This window comes from Arvicanthis niloticus, chromosome 8 (genome assembly GCF_011762505.2).
Source record: "Arvicanthis niloticus isolate mArvNil1 chromosome 8, mArvNil1.pat.X, whole genome shotgun sequence".
Classification (NCBI taxonomy): Eukaryota; Metazoa; Chordata; class Mammalia; order Rodentia; family Muridae; genus Arvicanthis; species Arvicanthis niloticus.
In genome coordinates this window covers 73348151-73374009 of record NC_047665.1, presented here as the reverse complement: position 1 = coordinate 73374009, position 25859 = coordinate 73348151, and the positions used below count along the sequence as shown (strand labels likewise).

The following is a 25859-nucleotide window of genomic DNA, read 5'->3' as shown; positions in this document are numbered from 1 at the left end:
ACACTAGACAAGAGCCCTGAGGACTGAGACTCAGAGGGGCCTGGAGCACATCCTTTTATGACGTCTCCCAGAACAGGGGAGAGAGAGGCCAACTGAAGTCCAACATATGACTGGGAACTACACTGTGGCCCTTGGAGGTTCATTAGATCACAGCTTGCCTTAGTGAAGATGTAGGTTTATGGGTGAGTGCTGGCAGGCATGAGGGCCAGTGATAAGTATCTCCCCAGTAACAACAGGTATTCCCTTCTTAATACAGGCTTTCTTTTTCAAAATATAATAGGTCCATCAATCCTTTGAGAACTACATACGATGTGTGTTAAGCATAGTCCCTTCCCATAGGCCAACCTCTAAGGAAAGCTTCTCAACCTGTGGGTCTCAACCCTCTAGGGGTTCCCTATCAGAGATCTTGTATATCAAGTACTTACATTATAATTAATAAAGGTAGCAAAATTACAGATACTAAGTAGCAAAGAAAATAAATTTATGGTTGGGAGTCACCACAACACGAGGAACTGTGTTAAAGGGTTGCAGCATTAGAAAAGTCAAGAACCACTACCCTGGGCCAACATTTATAGTTAAGCCAGATTCATATAAGTTTTAATGTTACATCTATCACTTTATCAATCAATGAAATACAAGTCAGACTGGTTTTAGTACAGAAAAACTATACCAAAAAACATACATAAAAACATATATCCTTTAAAATTACTTTGAAAGGCTGGAGAGATGGCTCACCAGCTAAGACTGTATACTGCTCCTGGAGAGGACCCCAGTTTGGTTCCCAGCACCCATGTTGGGGAGCTCACAATCACCTGTAACTCCAGCTCCAGGAGATCTGTTGGCCTCTATTGGTCTCTAGGACCTACATACCCACATATAAACATGCACATATATACATAATTGAAAAAATGAAATAAATTCTTTTAAAAGTTACTTTGACAAAAAGAAAAAAGGAAGAAGGCAAGAGAGAGAGAGAGAGAGAGAGAGAGAGAGAGAGAGAGAGAGAGAGTTGGTTATGACATTTGCTTTTGAGACTTACTCTAACAGATTTCACAGAACCTCATACCCTCTTCTGGCCTTCTTGGGTTGCTGCACTTAAGTGTACATAACCATACAACACACACACACACACACACACACACACACACACACACACAACTTAAATTTTAAAATACATTTAAATTTAAAAATAAAATCTTTTGCTTTGGGGAAAAAAAAAGTGTGACATCTTCCTTTGAGTCTTGCTGTGACATGCTCTAACGCTATGGAATACCACTGATATTACAGAAACAAGAGACTATTTAAGAGGGGGCATGCTAACAACAGTTCCTGGATTTTAGCCTTCCCTGGACAAAAGCCGTAAGTGGAACTTTAGTGGCCCAGCAGCTGGCAAGTTCTCTCTCTTCTGCAAAGCCTTGGTGGAACAGCTGGGGAATGCAGGGCGCTTTTGAACAGGCTGCTATGTGATCCAAAATAACACTGCCTGTTCATCCTTCTCACAAAGGAAGCGAAGGCCCAGAGCAGGCCTGGCGCATGCCCTGCAGCTGCTTCAGGCTTCACATTGGGGGCACAACAAGTGGCTTCGAATGGAGCTAGAGGCACAAAGTGGGGGTGGGGGTAAGACCCTGCTCCTAACCTTTACATCTGTTAACTGGTTCCAGGGAGCTCATTTTCCAGTGTGGGAGAGAGCTATACATTTCATGTCCAAATGTGGAACCCGCACGGTGACAGGCCTTCTCTGTCTCCCATTTATACCACAGACAGAAGAAACGGTTTATCAAAACCACACCGTCGACTGTGAATGGCTTGGCAGAACTTCCAGGGTTTTAACCTCTAAGTGTTTGAAAGATAAAGGCCAGAACACAGGACGGGAGGGGAGGGGAAGGGAAAGGAGAGGAGGGGAAAAGAGGGAAGGGGAGGGGAGGGAAGGGGGGAGAGAAGAAAAGGAAGAGGAGAGGGACAAGGAGGGGGAGGGGAGAGCAGGACACATTATTCTTCCACTTAGGTTTATGAGCTTGAGAGCTTTCCCAGTGTTCCCCTGGCTCTCCGGGTTTGATCAGCTTTTCCACTGCATGCTTTCGTTCAGCCGCTTCTCAGAGAGCAGCACTTCACAGGACAGAGTCTACCATACTTGAAAAAACTGAATGGAGAGCTCTGGCTCCCCTTCCCCCTGTCAACACACTTAAAGACTCAGAAAAATATTTCCATTTTCCAAATAAAATGGCCTCTCTTTCCAAGACTGGGCTGGCACAATTTTCACAGAAGTGGGTTCTTTTTCTTTAGTATTATAGATGGCCCATTAATTGGGCAGAAAAAAAAGAAAGAAAATGAATACTTACTTCCTTTTCTCAGTTCAGTTTTAAGTTTTTTTTTTTTTTTTTTTTTTTTTTTTTTTTTTTTTAAGTCTTGTCTTGTTGGTTATTTGGATACTGGCTTTAAGTTTAAAGGAAAGGGAAATGACTGGAAAGCTAGCCACAAAATTACACAGTGGCACTGCCAGGGGGAAAGCCTCCTAGTTCCGGAGGCCCTTGCAAATTCCTCCCACAAGTGGACAAAGTTTCCATCAGCAACAACTTTCCCCACTCTCAGCTTGTTGAAACAGAGGAGAAATCCTTCAGTGTACAATAGTGAACAACTGACAAGTGTGGCCGTGAGGGTGTGCAAGCCATTGGCCACCACCGTGTTTACCTGTCTAGATGCCAAATGGAAATGAAGAAAGTGGAATGCTGTTCTTACACCTCATTGGTTGGTTGAGCTGCTACTATGTTCTGGGCACTGTGCCAAGTATCTTATATAGCTTACCTAATTTTATTCCTATAGCTAGAAATCAGGGTAGACTACTATCATCCCCATCTTGAAGGAAGAAAAGGAAGCTCAAAGGAGCTGAGCAATTGGCTAAGGCAGCAGCAGCAGTAGTAGATGCAGCCTGGGGCCAGCCACTGGGACTCCATGGGCTGAGCCTTCAGTCACTACCCCTGGGCGTCCCCAGGGCTGGCACAGCACTAAGACATTCTGAACCCCAGAATTGCATTCTAAAGTCACACACCTCTCTTTTTAAAGCCACATGTTTTAAGTAGCATTCAGGGTCATAACAAAGTCCCATGTCTTAAACATGAGCTCGGTGTTAATAGACCCATTTAGACAGTATATTCTTAGGTCTGTAAAGGAGACTCAAGAGGAAGGGAATGTGTTTTAAAGTCAGGAAAATCAACTTCCAAAGCAACTCTTGCTTATTTTAATACACACTTTCAGGCCTGTGGCCATGTCACATTGGGTGGGGCTGATGGTTCTGTGCTTGGGAGAATTCCTGGCCCCAGGTTCACCTGGTGAGACACCACAGGAATCAGGAGGCAGTGAATTCTGATCTTCTAATGGGACTGTCCTGGAGTTCTACAGGATGGGTTTTTGTTTGTATTTTTTTTTTTAAGAATTCATTTTTTCCAGCCATTTCTTAAATTTTACAAATTGGTGTCATTGAAGTGGTGTCATTAATGGAAGAAGTTTAGTGTCCAACCAGATCAAATGTGACCAGAATTACAACATGGATTTAACAATTTATGAAAACTTCATGCTTGGATGCCCAGCACTCAGGAGGCTGAGACAGGCTCTGCCAGGCCGGGCTACAGTGTGAAACCCTATCTCAAAACAACGAAACAAGAACAAGCAGAAGCTTCTCACAAACAGCCTTTTAGGCAATAACAAACGCTCTACATTGCTTATCGAGGAGGCCTGACTTGCAGAACTTTCAGTCTCCTAACCCTTCCGTTTTCAAACCCACCCTCTGAAAGTGGTGGTGAGATGCAAGGCAAAAATCTAAGGAGCCATCTCAGGCTGGGGGATTTTCCTAAGTCTCAAGCACATCCTCAATGCCAGCCCCTCCCTTACAACAGCAGACTGGTCTCAGACTAAGCGATGTGAAACAGTGACTTACGCACTGACCCTGAGGCTGGAGGGCACCTGTCAGCAGTGTGCCTGGTTGCCTTTCTCTTAAGGAACACTTCCTCCTGTAAGGTCCAGGTCCTGAGACACACAGGGAAGCCTCCCCTGACATCCATCCCCGGACAAATACCGTGCCTGTGCTAAGGTCTGCAGGGCAACTGCTTGAGATATAGATGCAATGGTGGAAACCAAGTGGCCTCTTCCCTTCCACAGTACTGCAACTGCAGTGAGCTCACTTCAGCAGGTCTACAAGTCCTGCACAGAAGGCCCTTAACCCTGCACCAGACCCAGACTATGGCCCGGGATTGGAACCTCTCCTCTTGATTGTACCATTACAATCAAGAAAGTGGTACAATTACCACTTTCTGGGGCTCCACACTCTAGGTACCGGGTAGAGGTGGGGGAAGTGGAGAGTGGGAGGGGCTGCAGGCTGTCACCCAAGCTAAGCCCCGCCCTTGTGGAGGCCAGCACACGCGCAGACTCCAAGGGGAGGGGCGTGGGCAGGCGGAGGCAGGGCTTGCTTAGCGCCTGGTTCAAACCCGCGCTCGTCCCGCTTAGGCGCGGCACAGGGCACAGAAAGCCAGGCAAGCCTGGGCAGCCGGGGAAAGGGAGATGACCACGAAGTTGGAATTGGGTTCTCTCCTGAGCCTTAGCCTGGGAGACCTCTTCCCCGCCCCTCCTCTTACTAAACTTCCCCGAATCTCTGAAATCCAAACTTGGCCGGATTTCCCCGCAGGACAGCAAGGACGGAAGTGGGTGGAATCGACAGCCGCACGGTGCCTTTGTTACAAACCGGGTACCCCAGGACCTGAAACTGCACCCGACGGTAGCGGCCTGTGGACCCTCCGCCCCTCCCGGCCAGTGCCTTCCGGGTTCCAGCCTCGCCCCCGCAGGACCGCCGGCAGCCGTGAACCGACCCCACTTCCCGCCTTGGGAGGCACGCAAAGGCATCCCGGACTGCGGTCCGTAGCCGGGTGCTGCCTCCGAGCTCCCGACCACTCCTCACCTTACCAAACTCTCCTGAGCCTCCTAGACAGGATCGTGACTTCCCACGGGACAGCAGTCCTAGTCTCCACCAGCGGCTCCCAGGCCACTCGCTGCCTCTTGGCCCTGAGCCCGGCCCACCCTACCCCACCCCCACCCCCGCCTCTGGGTGGTTCACTTCGCTCCTTACCTGGAGACTTGCAAATCCCCTCCCCTCCGCTAGCCCGGACGGTGATCAGGAGTTGGCGCCCTCTGCCGGGACACCAGGCGGAGCCCGGCAGGCCGGGCAGAGGAAGGAGGAGAAAGTGGCGCAACTCAACAGGGACACCCCTTCCTGAGCAGGAGCTAGAACGCTGGGATCCGTCTGGGCCAGATCCTAAAAGTTGTGCCTGCCCCCAAAACAGGCACGCGAGGCCAGAGTTGCCACCCTTGCGGGCCATGAGGCCCAGTCTTGTCACCAACCACCACTACCCGGTACTACAGTGCCCCCCAAAAAACCACGACGAATCTACAATACGCACGTGCAATTTTAAAACACTGGAAGTGTGGCGTTTACAGTGTTCAAACTAAGTTTGTGTCTGTGTCTCAGTGCCTCTCTGCTTAACTAAAGAGACTGAAAGAAAGAGCGGGAGTCTGTCACATTCCAGGTCTCCCCATAGGAAGAGGCTCCCGGAGAGCTCCAGGTGCGGTGGCAGGGGACGCCGGGTCGGGTCACAGCTGAAGCCCAGGCTGGGGGGAGTGGCTGGGGCTGCCTCACTCTCTCGGGAAGGATAAACACACTTCAGCAGCTTAACTCTCCGCCTCCCGCGGGTCTACAGAGAAACTTAGGGGTCCGGTCTAGAGAACATCTCAGAGCGAGGGCCCGTTCCGGACCGGGAGAACGTCTTCCGAGACTCCTCCCCAACCCCCAAACACACACACACACACACACACACACACACACACACACACACACACACACACACACTTCCCGATCCTACTCACCTCACTCTCCTGCGCAGCCTCCTTCGCCCACCTGCCGCCCCAGTGCCTGCGACAAGGACCCGGAGGCCTGGGGAACGTAAGATCGCGCTGGACCTCAGGGTCAGCAGCACGGTCCTCAGCCCCCGCTCGCTCTCCAGAAGTGCGCGAAGAGCTCTGCTCCGCTCCCGATGGACGCAGATGCGTTTGGAGTAAAGCAATCTGCGGCCTCAGAACTGACCTAGCGCCTCCTTCCTGGACAACCGGTACGCGAATCCTGGAGCGGCGGGCAGGCGCCGGGTATTAATTGTGGGGCTCCCGGGTGTCCTCCGCCAGGCGCTCTGAGTGGCTCTGATGGCGCGCCAGGCCAGCGGAGCCGGTGCGACCCACCCCCTCGGCGCGCTCCCGCCCAGGCCGGGTCGGGGACGCGCCCCGCGCACGCGCCCCGCTGCTCCCGGGCTACTCAGCCCTGGGCTCTATTTTACCCGAAGCTTCCGGGAGCCGGAGAAGCTACTCACCTCCGAGTCCCGGAGCGACTGGCTTGAGCTTCCATCGGTTCTAGGGATAAGAATTGGCAACCCAGGAAAACATTGCAGCCTGTAGCTCTCCGGGTGACCAAGAGACTTGCCAAGGTGACCGACCTTGCTAGGCCACTCACATCTGTATAAAGTCCAGTCCCACCACGACCACCAGAGTCCAGGGGAACTTACTAAGCTCGTTGGTGGAACTTTGCAACTGATAACCACAAGATTGCAGCCCTTCACCTCCCCACCCATCGGGTCGCATATTCGCCCTGTCTTTAGGTGGGGCCAGGAAATTTGCATTTCTCACAAGCTCCTAGGTGATGCTGAGTTAAAGTTTGTGAAAACGCTGCGTGAAGAACAGAGCGATAGATAAATTTAAATGTGGAAAAATATGTTGCGTCTCTGCTTGAGCAGAGTGTTAGAAATGAACTTCCTTCCAATCCCTGCTCGCTTCCTCTGGGTGTTAAGTTCTTATTTTTCTCTTCAGAGTTTGTTCCTAGCTCACAGCGAGCAGCTCCATAAAGGGGATAGAAAAGAAGTGTATTTGTTTGCGTAGAGCTGCCTATGGAGAAATCCCAAACTCGAAGTTCTTCACCAAGCGTTTATTCTCTTGCATTTCCAGAGTTCAGGTGTCCAAGATCAAGGTGTTGACAGGTTATGCCCCTTTCCCATGTGTTCACGGGTCTTCCCTCTGATTCTGTCGGTGTCTAAATCTCTTATGGGAGCATATGACCTTGGTTGCAGTTTAATTACCCCTTTAAAGACAGTGTCGCAAATGCAGTAACATTCTGGGGTATTTAGGGTTGGCATCTCCAAGGACCAAGTGGGCAGGATCCTAGTCCATAGCTGTAAACTCCCGTGCTAATATACCAGAAAAGACATTGAGGGTTTTCTTTCTTTATCCCTCCTCCCACCACCTAGGCTGACCTGTGGACTTGACATACACACACACCCAAAGTGATAGGGACCCCTCACACTAGGAAGGTAAAAATGTAGTCAAAACAAAACAAAACAAAACAAAAAAACAGGCAGTTCACATTTATGCGCTTACAGAGTACTCAGAAAAGAACATGTGAATCTACTTGACCACAAAACAGTTCAGAATGCCTTCGTTTTACACACACACACACACACACACACACACACACACACACACGGGGGCGGGGGGGGGGGGCGCCTGGGGTGAGCCCAGAGCTAGAGCCACCCTTCAACAGTCTGCCTTAATAGTGTGCTCTCTGCCTGGAACCTATGCCACCAACAACAGCCCTGGCTGTGTTGAAATACACATAGGGAAGCTTCTTTCCTGCTTTATTCTCAGAGTGCCTGTGGAATCTGCTGCTGGGGTAGGCAGGAGGGTGGAGGTGTGTTTGAGCCCAGGTCAAGCTAAGGAGGGGCTGGTCTTCTGCAGAGTAAGTCACTTCTTTCAGTGTGAGACCTTCTCAAGGCCCAGCCCTGACACTCTGCTGCTCCCTCTTCAGGTCTTCCTTTGTGATTTTTATCTCCTTCTTCAAGCCAGGCTCCTCATGTTTCAGGTCTGTGATGGCTAGCTTAATGCCACCTTGACACAAGCGAAAGTCTTGTTCTCAATTCAGAAAATGCTTCTCTGTCAGATCAGGCTGCAGGCAAGCCTGTAGGGCACTTTCTTAATCAGTGATTGATATGGAAGGGCCTAGCCTATTGTGAGTGGTTCCACCCTTGGGCTGATGGTCCTGGGTTCCATAAGGCTGAGCAAGCCCAAGAGAGCAAGCCAGTAAGCAGTACCTTACATGGTCTCTGCCTCAGCTCCTGCCTCCAGGAGTCTTGTTTGAGTTCCTGGCCTGACTTCCTTTAATGATAGTCTACAATGTGGAAGTGTAAGCCAAATAAATTCCTTCCTCCCTAACTTCCTTTGTGCTGTGATATTTCATCAGAGCAGTAGTTACTTCAGACAAGGTCAGAGGAATCTCAGACCACACTGCCACTCTAAACTCAGTAATTGAGTGAAGTCCAGCCGAACTGAGTGTGATACAAACCCACTCCAGCTCTGAGGTGGGAATGCTAGGGTAATCCCAGACACAACGTTTGCACTTTGCTGGCTTCCTGTCATCGGCTACCCAATCTGTGACACCTCTCATAGGTCCCATCTTCTGTGTTCCCTCGACCATTTCTGCCATCCAAGTCATTTGCACTATTTCTCCTCTGGCTTTTAGCACTGTGCCCTAGAAGGACCCGCTCCCTAGCCTGGCTTTCCAGCCAACATCCTCTCTCTTCTGCCTTTGCTAATATTTCAAATAAACCCTGTTGCCCTGCTTGAAGCCCCTGCATGGGTTCCCCCTGGGGCCTCAGGAGGCTAGTCAGTACCCTAGCCTGCTTGGTGACTCTTCGGTCTCCCAGGCCTCTTTTCACAGAGACCATTGTCATGTGATTCCTTGCATGTCTAAGGAGATCCTGCTCCCAAGCTCCCAAGATCCAAACACCACACTCGCACCTTTCTAGATCATGAAAGAAGGTGTCTCCTCTCTTCTTGCCACCTCCTGGAATCACCATGTTCAGGAGGCCCCCACACTTTCTGGGCTGACCCTGGGGAGTCCCCACTGGTGCCCATAACTCTGTACGTGAACCCTAGTCATAGCCCTGAGAAGATTGGCTTGGTTCACGGGTCATTCTTCTGTGTCCTCCTCTAATTTTCCTATGAGCACCCAGAGGTCAAGGACCTTATATCCACTTTGTGAAGTCTGAAATCTAGACTTGACATGATGCTTCAAAAATATTTAAAATGGATATATACAAATCTATCTATCTGTCTGTCTGTCTGTCTGTCTATCTATCTATTCATCTATCTATATAGTATAAATCTATGCACATAACATATACACATTAAAGAATGATGTCTTGGAGATCCAGAATAGTTGGTAAAAAAAAAATAGCATTTATCTGCAAATTATCTACTTGAAACAGTCCCTGATTTTATAATACTTGGGGAAAATTCTCCCATAAGTCCCCTCCCACTTTCTGCTATCTTTTGCCCTCCATTACTTCTGTAGCCTCAGGGCTTCTGGGACAGGGGTTTTCAGTCTACTGACCCCAAAATCTGCTATATAACCACACACTACCTTCTTTTTCTTTTCTCCCTTTTAATTTTATTATATTTATTTATTTATTTGTCTATCTATAGATCAATTTGCAGAAAGGTACATGTACGACAGTATGCTTGAGGGCCAGAGAACAATTTTGATGAGTCTGTTCTCCCCTCCACTGAGCAGCTCCTGGAGAGTCAACTTCTCAGGGTGATGTCACCTATTGACCCACCCCAACCCCATTTTTAATTATTTGAGACATATTTTTATGTAGCTTAGGCTGGCCTAAAATTCACTGCATAGCTCAGGATAACCATGAACTCCTGATCCTCCTGCCTTGGCCTCCTGAGTGCTGGGGGTACTAGCAGGAACCACCATGCTTGATTTATCGTATTTCTTATGAAGCAAAGTTAGAAATAAAAAAAATCGAGGTGCATCCTGAATAAAGTATTTGAGTTTACTATATCTTCAAGGGGTGTGACTGTGTGTGTGTGTTCCTTTGTCATCAAACTTGTTTCTTCCTGTGGGTCATGATTATAAAGCCCGAGTGTTCCTGCTTTAGGCAGCTAGAGAAAGGGTACAGTTAAGCAGAGAATATTATCTGGAAGGAGTTGGTCTGGGGCAGACTTTTAATCAAGGAAGGAACAACAAAGCAGATACTAAAACTACAGTGTTGTCTATACAAACAGTAGGTTGCCCTGTAAGGCTTCTGTGGACTGAAGACAAATGCAAATGTGTGAGATGGGAAAGATCCTGTTAAGGGGTGAGAAGATACAAGATTCTGAAAAGCAGAGGGAGACCCAGTTCACTGCCAGGAGGAGCTCCAGTTGACTGAAGTTCCCAAACATGGGTGAGAAGTGACTTGCTTGCTAACCCAGTTTGCATCAGTAACAGCCCAGGCTGCAAGTGTGTTATTGAGCTGTGCTTTGTAGAAGTAAAAGTAGTCCTCACTATGTTGGGACCGCTGCAGAAAGCTCAGAGTCCTCTGAAGTGTAATGTGTTCAGTGCCCCAGCTCTATTAATGTCTAGTCTGGAAGACCATAGGCAGAGGCAGAACGAGATAGGGTTATGTAACAAGGGAACATAACAAGTGGACCTTGGAAACTACAACCCTGATCGCTATGCCAAGTATTTCCAACATCTTAGATGCCTTTAAATGGGTAAGCAAGACCCAGCCCACAAGTGTTCAGAAGGCAATGTTCTCCCTCCCTATCCTGAAGTTTAGAGTCTGTTTGAAGACCGTTGCCATGTAAACAAAGGTTACCTATGATTGCTAGGATAGCTTCTCATTGCTTTGGTTATTCTGGCCTGGACAAATTAGAATTGAGACTTGAACACCAGGATGAATGTGGATGAAAAAAAAAAATTAAAAGGAAGACATATAAGGTGAACTGAAAACAAGCAAAATTCTAAAAGAAAAATCTTTAAAAGCCAGTTCCTGTAACCCCGCTTCTCAATAGAAATGAACTTGCCCATGGATGTCACTATGCCAGTATGTCTTGTTTTTGTAAGAGAAGTGGAGTCTGAGAAAAATCATGCTTGGATAAGCATGAGTTTTAACAAAACTTAAAAATGGGTTCTAGTCTCTCTTTTTTCTTCTTCAGATTTGAAGACAGGATCAGGAGGAGTGGTTGTGAAAACTTCCTGTACGCCAGACTACTCTTTGATGTTATTATTCACACTGGGCCTGTCTTAGCCATTGAAACCAAGCGGGTGGGTGTCAGCTAGATTGTATTTTATATCTCTAAATGCAAAGAAGATACCCCTGTTTTATTTTGTTTTCCACTCTCTGTGGTAACTTTACAATTAACAATACTTAGATGACATGCTTAGCTGTTGGAAGGACACACAGTGAAATGAACGTGTGTGTTAGCTAGAAGAGAAGGATCTTACTATGCCACCCGGGCTGGCCTGGAGCTCCTGGGCTCCCGTGAGCCTCCTGCTTCAACCTCTACAATAGCTGGAGTGCTGGTGCATATGGCACTGTGTTTGCCTTTAACCAAATGGTACTAAAATTGATACAGGCTCTCAGGTGCTGAAGGACTGGCTGACTGAATCCCTGTGCATAGGAGCATGCTATGTTTGGTCACATGGGTTGTAAAAACCAGATGCCCAGTTCCATTATACTCTTCAGGGATTTAAAGAGGCCAAGCCGTCCACAATAAAGGTTTTAGCTGCTGACAAAATGTATAGGTGACTCCAAGAAATGACATGTTTAAAAACTGCCTCCCTGTCACTTCCTCCATCCAGCCTTTGTGACCTGCCATCTGCTTTCTAGTTTGGTCTTATAGTTTGCTGTCTTCTGAAACTGACAGAGACAGAAGGCATATGTCATTCTTGATCAGTGATCTGTTGGTCAGTCCCCAAATCTGTAACTTGGGGACAGTAGTGCCCACTTCTCAGGGCAGTTGTAGAGAACCGAGACTACTAAGTCAATTTACCTAAAGATAATACCTATTGGCAATATTCTTAATCATTATCACTTAAACTTCAGCCCTTGTCCCTCAGGATATCATCTATTTGACAATAGCACATGTGGATTTTATTCAGTGTTGACATCTATGTGTGGAAGCTGGGGTGGTACATATAAAGTTCGTCAACACATTCCTTGTCTATGCTCTAGTAAGTTACTGAACTCCTTAGGACCCATGCAAAATGCTGGGGAGACGGACTCACCCAGCATCTCTGTGTCGGAGCTGACAGGGCACATGGCCTTTCCCCATATTTGCTGGCAAGTGAAGCATGAAGATGTCCTGATTTTTGTTTTGTTTTCTGAAACAGAGTCTCATTATGTATACCAGACTAGCTTGGAACTCAATGCTTTTCTTTCCTCTTCCTGCTGAGTGCTGGGGTCACAAGTGTAGGCTACAATGCTTCTGCAGAGTGTTTACCAACACACAGTGTGGCCCCTTTGCAGCCACTCTGAACTGCTCTGTATGAAAGTAATTCTCTGCACCTGGGGTTCTCTTCCTAATAATGCCCAGGATTCCCAAGTTAATTATCTGACATCCTGCCACTGGCTATTCATGAATCCCCTGAAGTGTGTTCCTCAAAGTGATCGCTGTAACATATGCGGGTGCTCAGACAAGAAACAAAGGGCTCAGCTGTGACGAGGGAGGAGAAAGGACCCAGTTAAGAGATAGGGTGGAAAGAAAGCTCTCAGAAAGACATACTTCTGTATTCTGAAGTCTTGAAAGTCCATTTGTTATTTCTTTTGGACCCTTGGTGGTGGTGGTGGTGGTGGTGGTGGTGGTGGTGGTGGTGGTGGTGGTGGTGTGTGTGTGTGTGTGTGTGTGTGTGTGTGTGTGTATGTGTAATGTGCACATGTGTGCATGTGAAGGATAATGTATGGGATGAGGAGGTCAGAGGAGGACACAACATACTGTCTCCTGTCACTCTGCATCCTACTTTTAAAGCTCTCTGTTTCAGCTAGACAGGATACTGGCAAGCTCCAAAGACCCCGTCTCAACCCCACCCTCCTGAATGTTGGGGTTGTATACACATGAGGAGGCTTTGCTTCCATTTGGGTGCTAGGGATCCCCTTACAGTATGCAGTCTTACCACTGAACCATCCCTACCTCTGATGTTTATGCTTATTTTTATGTCAGCACAGAAGTATCTAAGTGACAGTAGCAAATGAGTGAGTGTGACAGTGCCACTCTACCTGCTGCAGCATTGGTCTAAAGATACTATTTCTACTTGTCCAGCACAGAAGAGAGCTAACAGCTTCCTGGTGACTCCACATGGGACCCTGCAACAGATTCAGACACTGTGATTGACAATGGTCCACGTGGTCTTAAAGTGTCCTGAACATCTCTAAAGCCAAATCTAAGGCAAAGCAAAGCCCACAGCAACAATGAAGTTGTTCCCATCTGAAGACAGCTGGTACCCAGGGTAACAATGCTTCTGTGGCTTCAGACCTTCATGCCTCTGCCCGTCACCTAGCTATCACAATTAAGAAGCATCTTACCAGTCCATCCTACTTATCAAAAGCAGCAATTTTGCCCTTGAAAAACTCCCCTAACTATAAGCCAGGATTCTAGTCAGTGTGCCAGGTTTGTAGAATAAGATATTGTTCTTTTCGATATTAACAGGAAAAAACCCAGAAAATAAATTGTTTTCTTCCTCTAGGATGCTGATTAAGCAGCCCCCCGCCCCCAACCCCGTCCCTAAATAGATACTCTTCGAAGTAGAAAATGGAGGCAGAAGCCAACAGGCTCGATTAGCTGCCACGCTGAGAGTATGAGAATCCATCCCAGCCTAATGGGGCAGCAAAGGCTTTCTGGCCTGATCATGGTCTTCAGGCAGCAACTGAGCTGGTACAACCAAGAGGAGGCTTGTGGTAAAACTGCAGGAATATGTCAAGACATTGTCCTTAAAGCTTATAGTTAAACTGTATGAAAGCATCCCACTAGCCGTGCTCAAAGGAAACCAGTAGGTAATCTGTGCTGGAGAGCAAAATTTGTAGCTAATCAGCCAGGAACACAGCTTTCCTCCAAACAATACAAAGATCTTTCCTGAGAGACCAGACAGACTTCAGCCAGTAAAGTGTCCCTGTGTCAGGGATTAAGGCTCAAGGTTTTTGATTGGGAGTGGCAGGTGAATACGTTTGCTGGTATACCTTAGGGCGTCATGAAGATTTCCCAATTGTTGCCCCTGAGGGGTTCGTTCTTACAACATGTGAGACAATTGTCCCCAGCTCTGCCATCGCTTCGCTCCACCCTGCCAGTCTTTGCCAAGGTCATCAGGAAACTGATAAGTATTAATCTGGCCACTTTCAGATAATGTAACAAAATCCTCTTCATCCTGGCTTTGAGAGAGAAGAAAAGATAACAATGGCAAGTCTTGGGGGTTGTATTTGCCAGGCTTCTCTAGAGGAACAGAACTTGTAGAATGATACACCCCCTACACACACACACACACACACACACACACATGTATATATGTATATATATATATATGAAGATTTATTAAACTGGTTTACAGGAGTGGTCCAGTAAGTCCAACAGTGGCTGTCTACCCATGGAAGAATCCAGTAGTTGTTCAGTTCACAAAGGTTGGATGTCTCAGCTGGTCTTTAGTATACACCAGAATCCTGAAGAAGTAGGCTCCAGTGCCAGTGAAGGAATGGTCTTGCTAACAAGAGCAAGCAGGCAAAGACAGAAAGCTTCCTTCTTCCTTTCCTTTATGTAGGCTGCCAGCAGAAAGTGTAGCCTCTATTAAAGGTGGATCTTCCCACCTCAAAGATCCAGATTAGAAGTGGGTCTTTCCATTCCGAAGGATTTACTTAAGAAAAAAAAAAGTCCATCATAGTCATGCCTAACCATTGGGTTTTAGTTGATTCCAGATGTAGTCAAGTTGACAACCAAGGATAGCCATCACAGGGGTGGTGGTTAACATTGCCTTGGGCTGGTGGCTCTGTTTCTCTGTGGGTTCCTTTTGTAATATAATCGGCAAGAATGATGGATCTCATTCCTGGCGATGTCTCTGCACTGGTCAGTATCTATAAGAAGAAAGAAACAAACATTCCCCTCTGCCAGTTCTTTGTGGCTACAGTCCTAAGTCATCTCCAAGCTCCCAGGAGCTTCAAGAGCTTTCTGCACATGTCACAGTCCTGTATTGCATGTGTTTATCTCAGAGCCAGACCAGCAGAGAGGGGGCAGGACCCCTGACTAGTCAGGCCTGTGCAAGACCACACAAGGGGTGCTGATCCTGCCTTCCCTGGGCTGGCAATTGTGTTTTGGGTAAACCCTGAACAGAATTAATGTTTTGTTACCAGAAAAAGAAGAGAAGAGAGGATGGAGAAGAGGAGGAAGCCGAGGTAGGAGGATCACTGAAGGAGCAGGCTAATGTCCTCGGGCAGAGGATGTGTTCATTATAATCTTAACAATTATAATTAAAGCTGTTGCCTCATGCTGGTCCCCAAATGTTCCATCTCTCTGTCATTGGGGAACATGGTACCACTGTGCTCTTGGATCCGTAGTAAGGTCATGTGACAGCATCTGCTCATGGTTTTTAGGAGCGAAGACACTTGTGAGTGCTGACAGAGTGTTTATGGCCAGGGCTGGTTCTACGTGGTTCTTTACTTCAGTCATGAAGGACACCAATTCTCCAACAATCTGTCAGCCTCGACCATGGATCCTCCAGGCCACCAACAGTGACAAACAGGAAAGAACAAAATCACACTTGGATATAGAGAAGGTTTGCTACTCCCAGGAAAGTGTGTTTGTTCTGACTGGCACAATAGTTCACATCTATTGAATGTCTGCAGTATTCTAGGTGTGTGGTGACACATTAACAATAGTCACTACAAGAGTGAGAAATCAAAAATGGCGCACACTCCTCCCATCAGCCCACAGGACATCCCCTCTTTCCTCCCCCCCCCCCCCCAAATGACTTCAACCTATGTGCTCCAGTTTGTTTTTCTCTTCCTGTCATAAAAACACCAAAAGCAACTTGGACGGGAAAGGCTTGTTCCAGCTTGCAGCTTACAGTCCATCCAGGGAGGTCTGATCAAGCTGGAACCATGGAGGAGCCATTGCTGGCTCATTTTCCCTAGCTTGCTCAGCTACCTTCTCATGCAAACCAGAACCTTCCCACATCAATCATTAACTAAGAAAATGGCCCACAGATATACCCACAGACAGACAGTTGGAGGCAACACCTCAGTGAGGTTCCCTCTTTCCAGGTGACTCTAGTGTTTGTATGTCAGGTGGACAAAAACTGGTCGGCACAGGATGTGTCCGGATAGGGATAGGCATCAGCCCAAGGATTCGTTTACGTAGGTTGCCCGGCTGAGCAACACCTCAGAGTTCTGTGCAGAGGCCAAGTGACTTGTGTGCCCTTGTCTACAAGAGTCTTCAGAAACTGCATGTGTATAACAGTCATCAAGGTCAGGCTTTGATAAGGAGGGAGAGAAAAGCATCATGGAGATAATATCCCCTCCCCTTTCTGGTCTTGTTTTGTCTGTCTAATGGCCAGCTGTCTTTTATTCTGTGCTGTCTGTACAGTGGGCAGCCTTGGCAGATCCAATGTGATTCCTTTAAAGAAAAGAACAGGTTTGCCTCTACTTTCTTAAGAGAAGATGAATCCCCCTCTGGACCAAAGCTGGGCATACTTTCTGTCCAGTATGACAGACAGGTAAGGTCTCTCACAGAGCATAGCAGGCAGCCTGGTGTTCCTTACAAAAGACTTGAGTTCTTCACTGAGCATGAGTTTCTGCTCTTACGGGTCACTGGGTGTGTCCCCATCATCTCTATGGGAACAGATGCACGAGGTGCTAAAATTCAGACCCTCTGCTACTGCTGTAACTACAGGACTCTAAGGCTTTGCCAGCACTCATGGTGCTGAGAGCTCCCAAACAGGCAAGTAGAGCAAATGCTCAGAGACCCAAGATCACTGACATATCTGATTCTTCACGGGCGTGTAACATTGCATATCTCTTGAGTTTTTCCAGAGAGGTCTATCTTTTAAAATCAATATTCATATATTTCTCACCTCTGGCCAATTCAGCTGATCAAAAGTCCCCAGGCTGGGTATGACCTCAACGGTTCTTACCTGATGGAGACTGGTCCTGTAAATGGTGACATCCACTTGAGAACTGGACAAGTGGCCTGAAAAGACAATCTGAGCATGCCACACATGATGCAGTTTTCCAGCTGCCCCACTGCACATGGAAGACTAAAAGACTATTTGTGGTTTAAAGGCCAGTGTGTTTAAAGGCCCTGGGGCAGATTGGTTTTAAGGCAGTGAGAAGCAGCAAGAGCAAGATAAGTAGAGAACATGTGCAGTGATAAAGTAGACAATGTCTGGGCGGGACAAGCGCAAGTCCATGGCGGTACACAAGGCTGAATAAACACGCAGGAACCAGATCAGTGTCATCTGAATCCCAGTGAACAACGAGAGGCTGAGTGATAGAAATAGAAAACCAGGGTTTGGCAAGTACCACAGTGATGATTATTGCACATGAGGATTATTAATTGTTGCTAAAATTAGTAACATGCATAATGAGAAAAAGAAGGATTATACAGACCCAAAATATCTCTCCCACCAAAAGAGAGGGCAGGGCTTTCAGGCTTCTTCTCCAGAAAGGGCTCAAAGTAGACATCGCCAGTCCTGGCAGAGGTTGGTAACTGCTCCTCCTGATACAATGTATTTGAGCACATCACCTCTGACCCATCCTTGCCAAAATACAGAACCTGAATTCCAACATAAGAAAACATCAGCTTAGATCTTGGAAACTGTGCTGTTAGATAGCTCCCTGCGTTCTTCCAGACCACCACGGTCATACAATGAGAAGTTCAAGGGGCACGCTAGGCTGGAAAAGACTGGGAGGTGCTGAACCAAAAGGGAGTCCAAACATGCCTGCATATGGCCGAGTAGCAGTGAGCTTCGTGTTAAGTTCCTGGTTTTGACTGTTGCACCATGCTTGTGTAAGATGTTCATACTTGGGGAAGTTGGCCAAAGGGCATACAGGAAACCTTTGTGCCATTTTTGCAACTTTTTTATACATCTGAAATCATTTCAAAATAAAACTATTGTGGTTTGGTTTTTGTTTTTGTGGGGTCAGTATGGCTGGAACGTAGAAAATAATGAGAAAACGCTGGTAAGGCCAGCAGCTGGAGACAACACAGGGGGTGCAGAAGATGTTAGGGATTGGGGTCTTATTTCCACAAGTAAAGGAAGACTGTGGGTGAGCGTGTGTGTGACTCTGTGTGTGCATGCCTGTGTGTGTGCCTGTGTATGTGTACCTGTGTGTGCCTGTGTGTGTGTGTCTGTGTGTGTGCCTGTGTGTATGTCTGTGTGCATGCCTCTGTGCACGTGTGTCTGTGTGTGTGCATGCCTGTGTGTGTGTGTGTGTGAGGCCACAATTTCTGCTGTTCCAGAGAGTAGCAGGTACGGAGGTCAGTGAGTGTGCCGTAAGCATGCTGCAGACAGGGCACTGCAAGCTTGGCTCTGTGCAATGACAGACAGAAGAGATGAACACTGGGAACTCCTGGAAATGCAGAAACTGAAATCATTGAGTGACATGGGTGTAGAGAATGGCAGTGGCGTGGGTGATGTGGGTATAAGGATGGCTGTGCACATCTGGCTTTTTCAACTCAAGGAATAGCGAATGGATTCACCCAGATAAAGTAGACACGGGAAAGCAGAAAAGGTTGTGAGCTCAGCCTGGGGAACTTTGCTACTGAGGTTATTCTGGGACCCAGATAGTGATGGCAGAAAAGGCAGGTTGATTTTAGAAGCTTGGAGGCAAAGTCAAACAGGAAATTGAAAAAACGATAAGTGAAGTAAAATTACCCTCAGAGTAGCAGGAGACCCAGAAACATGGGAGAAATGTTATGTTTCACCATTAAAAAATACAGTTATGTACAAGCTATGAATAAAGTTCCTCATAAACAGACAGGGTATGCTACAAACACAGGTGGTGATGGGAAATGCTACTGAAGATGAGTGGAAGAGCATGGTGACAGTTTGGTGGACTAGCCCGGACCTGCATGGAGATTCAGGTGAGTGTTAACTAGGTTTTGTCAACACGATACAAGCCTAGATATATCTAGGAAGAAGAAATTTCAACTGAGGAATTGCCTCTTTCAGATTGGCCTATAGGCAGGGTGGGGTCTGGGCAGGTAGCCTTGGGTTGTATAAGAGATCGGGCTGAGCAAGCCATTAGGAATAAACAAGTAAACAATATTCCCCAATGGTCTCTACTTCAGTTCCTGCTCTACTTCTGTCCTACCAGAAGCTCATTAAACAGAAAGACAAAAAACTCAAAGTAGCTTCAGAAGCTCCCAAAACTTACCAGATCCACTAGGCCCCTCCCTATGACAGTAAGCAATAAAAGGCTGAGAGTTCCTGTCTGATAAGGGAGCTGGGTTAGTAAGAAGACTTTCAGACCAGACCAGCTGCCTGGGAGAAGCAAAAACCAGTCTAGTTGCTTGCTTGGTTGGGGGTTTAGACTAACCGAGTCACATGGCAAGGACAGTTTTCAACCTGTTGAGCTACCTACAGGCTGAGCAGTGTGTCCAGGCTCCCAGCTTTTGTGAGTGGTCATCCATGCTGGGGTGGATCTTGGGGATGCAGCTGTCTTTGAGTCATATCTGCTACTTTAAGTTCATCCTGTAAGTAACCCCAATAAAACTCGTTGACTCACCAGGCTGGACTTTGGTTGTATCCTTACTTTGGTTGTCATGAACTTCCTATCTGGGGTGAGTAGACATATATGCTGCTTCTCTCCAGGAATAGTTTTGTCACACAATAACATACGTATACATGTAGGTGTGGAGATCAGAGGTCAACACTGGCTATCCTGTTTTATTAATTTCCACCTTATTTTTGATGCAGGCTCTCTCCAAGGAGCCTAGAGCTCACGGGTCATCTATTAGGGTGGCTAGCTAACATGTTTAGGGAACCCTCTAGTACTGGAATTACAGAACACACGGTCATACCTGCACTGACCTGGGTACTGGGACTCTAATGTAGGTACTCAGACTTGTACAGTAAATACTTTATCCACTGAAACATCCCTCAGACCCTCTTCAAAGGCCTTTACCTTCTCTTTCCATAAAGCCAGACTAACTGAACCTTGGTCTCTAAATTTGACTAAATTTTATCCCAAGGCTCCCTCTGTCTTAACTTAGTCTGAGGACTTCCTTTAAAGTAAGCCATTTTTTTTGTGTGTGTACCATTTTCCTCTGTGAATTTCTCCAGGACATTTTAAGACAACTTTTGGATAATACATGTTCTTTGCTCAGTGCCTTTGTAAATTAACAACAAGTGAGACAAAGTCATGGATAATATAAATTATAATAAAATATCATATATAAAAAGCAAAACATTATTGCCACATTTAACAAGACATGTATGGAACATGAACAATAAAGACCTCAAAATGATGGAGAGAAAACATTTTAAACTCGAAAACTTGCAGATCTATACTAAAACCGGATCTCAAAGCTTACTATAAAATTAAAAAAAATAAATAAATAAAAGTTGATTCAAAAAAATCTGAGAAGACTCTTTATATAAAATGTTGGGTGAATGGCCACTTACACACGGAAAAATACGTAATAATATTTGTTATTAAGGGCCTGTAAATTAGATGTGCAAAGGAAATCACTACACACTCATCAGAATGTTTGCAGTTAGTACATATGAACTCCAAAGCCACACTGGCAAGGACGCAAAACATGGGAGTGTTTTACACATTGTTGGTGAGAAAATTGTGTGACCACTGTGGGGAATGGCTTCTTTTTTTTTTTCTTCAAGTTCTTCAACCTTGAAGCTACACTTTAAAGAATGCCCAGGAATCCTTCTATTACTTACCCAGGAGAAATGGAACTGTATGTCCACAGACCTGTGGGCACATGTTCACAAAAACTTAATTCACGATGGGCAAACGTGGAGTGGACCCTGATCCTGTTAAAGGGTGAAAAAATAAACTGAAGTATGTTCATACAACAAACTGTTAGCCAGCCACGATGAACGGATCCCAGTAATATGCACAGTGGAAGGGTAGATATTAAAAACATGGCATTGAATAAAAGAAGCCTAACACGTCAAAGAATATATACTGTGTCACTTCATGTGTTGCAATTCCAAAAGTGACACAGCTAATCTATACTGACAGAAAGCATCTTAGAGACTGCTTGGAGCTGGAGAGGGAGGAGGGTGAGTGGGAAGCAACTCAAAGAGTCTACTGGGATGATCCCAATGGTGGCTTAATTGGGGGGTATGAACCTGTCAGAACTCATCAGAACATACATTTGAAATAGGCAGATTTTATTACATTTAACTCACACTCAACAAAGTTGATTTTTTTTAAAAAAAATGAACATGTAGAAAACACTGCTATAAAAATATCATATAATGAGTAGACTACATTAAGGAATCTCTGTTTACAACATTATCAAGGCAACCTTGAGTCCTTGGAGCTGTCCCAGAGTGTTGACGGTGGCTGGACCTTGGCTAGGAGCTGTCTCTCCACCATCTTAAGCCCCCAGTGTTTGTGCTGGGTCATGGGTGGCATACAGAGCTCTTGGAAATTCTGCACAGCTCACTTAAGGGGGCCTAGGCTTGCTCCACTAACCTTTTTCCAATGCCCTGGTGTGTTCACAGTTCCAGGAAGAAAGACCATAACTGTGGATGGTCCTTTGTGCTCCTCCCTGGGCTATTTTTCCTGCGCAAACCCTAACTGGCATCTAGTGACTATCACAAACTCCTAGAAATTGTCTGCTTACTGGGTTTCCTGTCGCTTGACTCTGTGTCCAAACAACTTCATGGAACAGCATGTGGAAGGATTCCAGATGTTTTAGAGTAGTCTAGAGACTTAAAAAAGCCAGGGAGAGCCAAGGATCCAGTAGCTACCAGGTCAATGTCTCTGCAATGAGCCTTTGCAGTAAAAGCTCCCTTTGAGGAACAAGCAACCATGTGCCCCTGAATAATCAACTGGATAGAGTTTGCAATGGATCATGTTTCCTTTTATTTCTATAGAATATAGTTCAAAATCTTTAGTATTAGACATTATCATCTGTTGTCTGGAGAGGGAGAGAGCATGTCTCACCATTTAATTCAATCTGGCCCCCAATTTAAGAGCCTCCTGTCTCAGCCTTCCTCCCAAGTATCAGGTACAATTTGGTCTTGGCTTGTGCCTGGAAATTGCATTCACTTACAACTCTGGGAACCTGGCTCAGTTGTACTTCAAGGCTCAGCTAAAAGGTGCCTTCCTGAGCCAAGTCTATCCTGAGCTTCCACAGACGAGGTCCTGCCCTCCTCCTGCAGCTCCATGCTTGTTAGGCCCATGGTAGTGATTCATCTGCCTTCTCTGTCCTCTCAAAATGCTCATCAATGGAGGACAGAGGGCATGGCTCTCAATTATTATGGCCTTGTGACTGGCTTTGCTCCTGGCCTCTTCTAAGTACTCAAGCATTTCTTGCTTGATGTGACAGTGGTGCTGTAGGGCTGCCATAGATACAGGTGCTGAATCCAGCCTGCGTTGCTGTCTTATGAACACAAGTGAGCAAGGGGCTGTAATGTAAGTTAAGATGCGGTGTAGGTTCTACTACACAACACTGGGCAGGATGAGGACAGCCAGGGAGAAGGTTCCCATTAGAATGATTGTCACAGAGGTTTGACTAACAGTTAATTGTTGGCATTGACCCTTGGTAAGCTGTTTAGAACCAGCAGGATAATGACAATGCTATTTTTGTTTCCTGGGGCTGCTGTTAAAAACCCTACTTTAAAACATCAGAAAAAAAAATCTCATCGTTCTGGAGGTCACAAATCCAAAATCAAGGGACAGTAGGTCCAAGTTCACTCTGGAGACACTAGAGAAGAATCCTGGTCTGTCTCAGCATCCATGGTCATGGGCAAGATCTGACAGTCTTGGGCTTGTAGTTCATCACACTGAAGTCAACTTTTCTCGCCATCCATTAATATAATAATAAAATCTCTCGAAAGGACAATATAACAAATGTATCACAAAAATGTTCACTGATGTACTAATTCAATTCAATTTTATATAAGCCTCAGTCTTGTGTGTCTATTTATTCCTCTATATTCCCCACCCTTTTAAAATTATGTGTTTTTTAAAAGAATTTTTACATGAGTATTATATTTCTATCATTTCCACCCCTCCCTGCCCACCCTTCAACTCTTCTGTGTGCCCTTGCCTATCCTATTCAAATTCATGATCTTTTCTCCTGTGATGACTGCTATGGATACAGTCATACATGTGCATATATAAATACAACATTCTGCGTCCATCCCGTGTTGTTCATGTGAGTCCACGTCTAGAGCTGACCTCGTGGGACTGGTTGATCTGTGAGAAGTCATCACAGGAGAAGACTGATTCTTTTTCTTCCCACTACCTTTGACTCTAGCTCCTAATCCAGGGTAGGACATTGGGAGATCTCCCCATCTGTGTTGACCTATCAGCTGGTCTCAGGCTGGGTTCTTCTAGGTGACTGTCATTTGGAGGTTTCATGGATGCAGCTTCTCCCTCTTCTTCCTTCTTTTCTCCTTCTTTTCTCCTTTTCCTCCTCCTCCTCCTTCTTCTTCTTCTTGTTGTTGTTGTTGTTGTTGTTGTTCTTCTTCTTCTTCTTCTTCTTCTTCTTCTTCTTCTTCTTCTTCTTCTTCTTCTTCTTCTTCTTCTCTTTTTTTTTTCAGTTACTGAGTTAATTCCTTTAATGGTTGATACATAAGGTCTTTTTTGCTTTTTTGGAAAACAAAAGTATTTAATCCTTTTGCAGACATCAGAACTTGCTTTGTCTTTAGAGCACGGTCGATACTTGTGCGTGCGCACTCGTGATTCATCGACACTGCAGTGAGGAGGGCGTAGTTCATGAAGGAGAAGGCGACCAACAAGTCACATCTTGGAATAAACAGTCATCTTTAAATCCAGCACTTCTTAAGTCTATCTTGTGACTTATTCAAAATTATTCTTTATCAAAATTTTGTTTATGGTGTAGGGATGGAACCCTGGGTAACTGATGCAGTGCTGTGGCCCGCCCTCTGCCCACCTCAGTGCTTCTCCCCAGGGTACAGTTGCTGACAGAAGTGCAGCCAATGAAGAACACCTTTGCCACCATCACTGCAGGAGCCCGTGCTCAGGAGCCACCTGCCTGCTCACAGAAGCACAGCATATGGTGCCCCTTTCTCCTGATACACTGGGCCAAGTCTCAATTCCCTGAACCTCAAAACTCCAAGTATTATAGCCAGCAGTGCCAGGAGTCACTTGCTGCCAGTGCTAGGTTTTCTCTTCTCAATAATAAAATTATTAATTATAATGATAAAAATCCTGGTTTTATCCTTATGGAAAAGGAAAGACTGCCAGGTCATCCCTTCCTTTCCTAGTTCCTGTCCCCTCTTCCCTCAGGGGGCAGGCACAGGAGAGGCTGTCTATAGCTGCTATAGGGAGAGTTCTGCAACTGTCCACCCACTGGGTAGAGACAGATGCAAAAGCAAGGAGCCTGCATGAAGCAGGAGGCCTCATGCCTGGGAGCATCCCAGCTCTCAACAGGAGTCTTGTGCACCAGGGCTGTGCTGAGTGCGTGTGGGGGGAGGGGAGGGCTCGTTTGCAATCACTGATTCAGTTTTAGCAAGTCCTGGACTGTGACCCGCCTTCCAGCCCCACCCAGTCTGCCACCTGGATAAAAACTTAATGTTCTTGATTCGCTTGTGTGATTCCAGTCACCAGGAGGAGGTTGCAGGCCATGAACTCTACACTCAGGACGTTGCTCATCTGCCCAGTGTTCACACCCAAGGGCTCACCGGAAGAGCCGTCAGCAGGTGTGTTGCAGCATGTGCTTCTGATGTCCCAGACACGCACAAGTGTTGTCCATGGAGGCAGAAGCGGTCAGACCGCTGTCCGGGCTAAAGTCCAGACTGTTGATGCTGTCTGTGTGGCCTCTCAGTTCTTTAAAAAGCGTCCCGGAGGCCAAGTCCCACAACTTTAACTGGTGCTCCTCACCAGCAGATGCCAAGTACTTACCATTGGGAGAAAAGGAGAGAGAGAGCACGGGGCCTTGGTGACCGGTAAAGAGCCGCACCAAGTTCTCCTGCTGGGCTCTCCATGGCCGAACAGTTTTGTCAGTGGAACCTGTAGCTAGGTAATTTGAATTGGGGTGGAATTTGACGCAGTCCACATCTGCCAGGTGTCCTGCATAGATCCTCAGTGGGTACACCCTATCAAAAGACCACAGCTTGGCGGTTCAGTCATGGGACCCACTGGCAAAGTACAGGCTGTAGGGGCTGATGTCCATGTCCCACATAGGGTAGGCATGTCCCTGATACAGCACAGTGTTGGTGAAGCTCCCCAGGTCCCAGTACCCACATCAGGTCTTTTAAAAATATTGTTATATAAACTTCATGACAAGTATTTTTATATCAGTCTAGAAGGCTATTTGAGACATGTGCTATATTGGTTGTTACTAACCTTCAATATTTTAAAAAAAATTTTCACATTATAAATCATTAGTATGTAGTTTTCTTTACATGTTAGATCAGCACTTGAGGCTAATATAAAATTGAATGGAATTAGTACATCAGTGAACATTTTTATGATACATTTGTTATATTGCCTTTTCAAGAGATTTTATTAATATATTAACTATGCATAGTGAATCTCATGAGGATATGTTCATACATGTATATATGTATGTTGATGGCATTTGCCTGTCACCTTTTGTCTTCCCCTCGCTGATCCCCTTCCTCTTCCCAGCTAGGCTCCTTCTCTTTAGAAGTGAGTTTCATTGGGAGTGCTTCCAGGAGGATGGGCTAGGAAGCTGGACAAGTGACCTTATCCAGGAGTCTGGGCATCTCACAGTGGCTATATCACTGAAGAGAACGAACATGTCCTCTTTCCCAGCATTCCCCTCATTTAGGAGGACACTAGTGA

At 46.3% G+C, this 25859-nt stretch overlaps 1 protein-coding gene, 1 long non-coding RNA gene and 1 pseudogene across 3 annotated transcripts in view; all 3 read right to left on the bottom strand.

The window, feature by feature from the left end:
* Positions 1–6252, bottom strand: part of Svil (supervillin) — a 192062-nt gene extending 185810 nt beyond the window's left edge. For both annotated transcript variants that reach the window (XM_076939619.1, XM_076939620.1), the window contains exon 1: positions 5908–6252. The gene's annotated coding sequence lies outside the window, so the exon portion shown is untranslated. The remainder of the gene's footprint in view (positions 1–5907) is intronic.
* An 8196-nt stretch (positions 6253–14448) lies between these two features.
* LOC143443378 (uncharacterized) lies at positions 14449–17970 on the bottom strand. The gene is made up of 3 exons (XR_013112322.1): positions 17496–17970; positions 17021–17076; positions 14449–14966 (listed from the first exon to the last, which is right to left on the bottom strand). It is a non-coding gene; the product is annotated as an uncharacterized LOC143443378 (long non-coding RNA).
* Positions 17971–24620: 6650 nt separating this feature from the next.
* On the bottom strand, positions 24621–25296 carry LOC117713417 (uncharacterized; annotated as a pseudogene).
* Positions 25297–25859: the final 563 nt, after the last annotated feature.